The 4,596-nt window shown below is 47.9% G+C and overlaps 1 long non-coding RNA gene across 1 annotated transcript; it reads right to left on the bottom strand.

The window, feature by feature from the left end:
• Window positions 1–1,036: 1,036 nt before the first annotated feature.
• LOC116796388 lies at window positions 1,037–3,934 on the bottom strand. Its single transcript, XR_004360347.1, has 3 exons — window positions 3,875–3,934; window positions 2,941–3,190; window positions 1,037–1,463 (listed from the first exon to the last, which is right to left on the bottom strand). It is a non-coding gene; the product is annotated as an uncharacterized LOC116796388 (long non-coding RNA).
• Window positions 3,935–4,596: the final 662 nt, after the last annotated feature.

The raw sequence follows: 4,596 nt of genomic DNA, 5'->3' as shown, positions 1-4,596 counted from the left end.
AACGCTTTCTGCTCTGTCAGGGCTGTCCTGCTGAGGAAAGGGCTAATACCTCCTCCCAAATTCAACTTTTCTCTCAGCGCTGCAGTACAACCAAGAACAATATCCCTGTTGTAAATGTGACTTTTTATCAAAGGTACCCAACAGGCTCTCCAGAATTCCTGCAAATCTTCTATGTCTGGAGGTGTTTTCAGGCCCATAGCTTCTGGGTCCATTAGACCTTGCACAGAACCCACTTAATGGGGACAGTATCCATGGATCATCCCCCCAGCCCCTTTCCAGGGAGGATTTTGACATCCAGCTTAGCAAGCAGCTGCTGCTCTCTGAAATGGAGATGGGAATTCTGGCTCTGGGAGCCATGAAACCAAACAGGCAGCAAAATTTATAGCAAGTTACAACAATTTTCTTAACCTGCCAGGGAGGGAGGGACCCTACACGAGACATCCTATGTCTGATTATGCTCCACGCATCCACGGCTATTGAAACTCTCTGATTCCCCTGTTTGAGATTTAGCTGCAACATCCCATTTGTTCCAAGCAGATATGTAAAGTCTCCTTGGTATTCAGGTTCATTTAAAGATTTACATTTTGTATTTCCTTGCTCCTTTTCTGACGATGTACATAAAACAGAATTGTAAATGTTTAGGAAAATCAAAGCTATTCTTAGATGCTTGCAGTTCCACTAAGTTGGTATTCTCTAATTTGCGCCATGAAAGGAAAAGGAAATCTGGGAGAGGAGCTTGTAGTTTGCTTTTTGAGGTTTTCTTCAGTGCATTTCCATTGAAACATGGGGCTCAGAGTTGTGTTTCCCAAAGCAGTTTGAAAGTCTCCTCTGTAGGTGCTCCCTCCAAAGGATGTGCCTGCAGCTGCCTCTCCTACCTTTACAGAGGGCTGTGGTGGAGAGTTTTAAAGTTAATCTCAACAGAACCAGCTCTGGGAGATGTCCAGAAGCTCAGCTAAACTCCTCTGCCCTGGTAAAATTGGTGATAGATGAGTAAATTTTGCCTAAATGGTTTTTATATAAATGCTGTGGTTTTCACCACAGGGCTGGGGCATAGAAACAGCTGGAATAAACCTGATTCTTAAACTCATGAGCCAAAATGCCAATCCATCCCTTCCCTGAGCCCTTGGCCAGCCCCATTGGTGCTCCCAGATTCACAAGCCATCCCTGTGTACATACGTCAGGAGTTGTAAACTACTACAGGAGGGAGCTGGAAGAAGCGGTTTCAGATTAGGATCTCTGGAAGAGAATCACTCCCCGGGTAAATCCAAGCTAGATGAAATCTGCCTTTCTTTTTTCTTCTTTCCACACACTCAACACCTTGAGAAAGTTCAGCCCCACGATGCCAACTGGGAAGGGAAATGCTGAACAAAACTCCCAACCGGCAGAACGAGAATTTTCAAAGGAATGAGAATTGCGTTCCCCGAAGCCAACCCGACACTGCTCCTGGGTCTCTGCTTCTGAAGCTGAAATTAAAAGAAAAATAAAATAACTAAGGTTGTTACTTCTGTTGCTTTACTCTTTGCCCAGGTTTGCAGCTCTGTGGGAAAGGTGGGTCTATCCAAACAAAAGTCCTGCAGTGACTCTGTGGCTTGATGAGCTCCAATCTCTGGAGTGGAATTCAGGAAAATCAAGCCCTCTTTCCTGCTCTGCCACAGGTCTGATGGAAAAAGTGAACGCCTTCCTCTCAACGTGTGCAGTGATGGGAGTTTCTAGTCCAGAGAAAACTTCTCATATCTAAAATATTCCTCTGAATTAGAAAGAAAAAAAATTAAATCAGAGATGTGGAATTTTCCACAAAAGGGAAAAATCTCAGTTTTGGAGAATGCAAAGGAGAACATTTCTCCACACCCACATTCAGCTGAGCCCCTGTGTCTTTCCCAGCTCCAGGGACCAGCGAGGACCCGTGGCTGTGGCTGGGGATGCTCAGTGAGTTTGGAGCCCTGAGAAACCTGCCCTGAAGCTACTGATGAAAAGCATTAGATAAAAACTCGATGTAACAGATTGTTTCTGGTGAAGATTTTTTTTTTTTTTGATTCTCTCCTTAAACCACAAACCTGCTACTGACTGGCATGGAGAGCACAAGTGCTAAGGACAAACACGTGCCTGCTGTGGGGGACCCACCAACTCTGTTCACTGAAGGGCTGGCGACTGCCCCTTGGACAAAAATGTCCCCTCCAGCCTGGCTCTGCTGAGCCTGGCCTAAGGGCAGCCATTCAGCACATCTTGGTGAGGTTAGAGGAATTTGGCACGGTGTCTTACCCCTGCAAGTCAGCGCCGGAGGAATGCTTTGCACATATGAACTATCTCATGCTCACCAAACCACTTATTAGTTTCAGGCACTGGCCCCTGTGTTATTATGGCCTTGATAACTTTATTAAATTCAGCCCCAGCTTATTCATCTCGCAGAATGGCCCTAACTATTTGTAGATATTTTAAAGTAGCCATCCTTGCACCGTGATCGCTTCCAGACCTCGCTGAGAGACACGCATGTGTTTGAAATGCCTGCTTTCCTTCTCCATTTCACCATAAAGTAGCCAATTTAATTTTGCACAATACCATTTGATAACAACCATGTGTGTGTGTCTTCAGCGTTTATGTACTTCAGAGAAGGTACTGCTTGGTCAGTGTGAGATAATTTCACAAAGAAAAACGGAACCAGATGTTCCTCCTTTTTACTTGGCTTCTCCCTCCTCCTATCTTGTTTCTAATGTCAATCTCCACTCAGGTTTTCCATTACCTTGGGAAGGGGATATCTTTACACTTCATGTTTTCATTACCAATGTGCCTCTGACAAAGTGTGTGGAGTAGCTGAGGTAGATGATTATCAGCTTAGCACCTCTGAGATCATTATCAAACCCTAACGATGCTCAGGAGACAAACAACAGGAGGGGGGAGTTGTGCTGGGTGGGTATTTAGAGGAACTCCAAAGGGAAAGGTCACCTTTTGCACCAAATCTCACAGGCAGTGTCTGGATGCTTGGGATGCAACCTTGAGCATGCCAGGGAGGAGCTGAAGAGCATTGTCAGCTCCAGCAAATGGGCAGGAAAATCTTCAGGTGAGCAGATGTCCTCCCCCAGCTGCTTGAACGTGCAGTTTTAGACATGGTCATTTAGTGATTTTGTTGCTGTTCATGGACCTCCTGCCTGGCTGGCAGGGTCCAGGTGAATGTGGCAGCACCTGAGTGCATCACCTGTATGTTGGGAAAGAGAAGGGGGATTTCCCTGGAGTTGTAAAGTAGAAGGATGAGGAGGACAGAGGGATTTGCAGATGGAAGGAGGAGTCGTGCTGTGTGGAACACAGCTGGGCAGGGGGCATCCTGCACAGGATCTGGGGTGGAAGCAGCAGCCTGGGAGAACAGCTGCAGGAGTGCTGGAGACCGGGAAAGCCCACAGTCACTGAGGCCACAGCTGGAAAGCAGGATGTGACATTTTAGGGCCACCATGTAACTTCATGGCTGTCAGTACATTCTTTCTCATCCCACCAGACAAGGCACAAACCCACAAAACACTGGGGAGCACCAAGGTCTCCTCCCTTCCCGACCATCTCCAGTCAGAGCTGCCAACTGTGATCCAGCACACAGCTTATCTCCACCTGGACTAAGAGTTTAGACGGGTCACTGCCATGCTGGGTACTTCCCATGGACACATCACTCTCTGTCCAGCTTACAGTGTGTTCACTGCTGGTTGTCCAGGCAGCAAAGCTGCTCTTCCTCACTGTCTACCTTTGCTGTCACACAGGGCTCACAGAGGGAGCCTGTTATCTGTCTGTGTATCACCACTGTCCTGCAAATGACCTTTCCTGTGGCAGTGACACATCATCCCCAAAGCTGCTGCAGAGAAAAACACACAACATGGGCAAGAGCAAGCTGGGAGACCTTCGAGCTGGAGCTGCCCAGCAGTGCCACTGCCAGGCTGCAAAGCCCTGTGCCACCTCATTTACAGGTGCTTTTACCTTGACACTGGCTGTTATTAAGCTCCATTATGAGAACAGCACTTTGTGATCCTCCCGTGACTCACCAGTCTTGTGACATGCTGGCAGGCGAGGGCCCTTGGCTGGAGGCTCCTGGAGGGAGCCGTTATTGCAGGGAGTGTCTGGCCTCGCTCACAGCTGCCTCTTGGGTCAGTTCAGCTGGATTCTGGAGCAGCCTCTGGTTCCTCTGCCTTGGACCCATGGAGACACATGGATGGTTCCGAGGACGACGGCAGGAGGCTGTCAAGGACCTCCAGGAAAGACCAAACCCTTTGGCTTTGAGGACATCACATGTTTTCTGCTCACTGCCTTTCTTTCTATTTTGGTTAGAACACGAGCTCAGCACGAGCCTTGTGTGTATTCTAGTGAAATCACCCCAAATTTGTGGAAAACCTTCCGCAGGCGTGAGCTGATCTCATGAGTCATGCTCATTGCCATGAATACTCCATGGCATAAGGCAAAGCTCTGGAATGGGATACATTCCCCAAGCAGCTGGCTGGAGTTGTGCAAATCCTGTTACAGGCTGGCATGCAGGCCAATGAGCAAAGGTCCTGCAGAAAGGAGCCATGATAATCACCATTTCTTAGGGACTAATCCTAAATGCCTTCGCTCCCTGTCACTGCTTGC

The sequence above is a fragment of the Chiroxiphia lanceolata genome, chromosome 19 (genome assembly GCF_009829145.1).
Source record: "Chiroxiphia lanceolata isolate bChiLan1 chromosome 19, bChiLan1.pri, whole genome shotgun sequence".
NCBI classification, from domain to species: domain Eukaryota; kingdom Metazoa; phylum Chordata; class Aves; order Passeriformes; family Pipridae; genus Chiroxiphia; species Chiroxiphia lanceolata.
The sequence above is the reverse complement of the archived record's forward strand: the minus strand, read 5'-3'. Positions and strand labels throughout refer to the sequence as shown.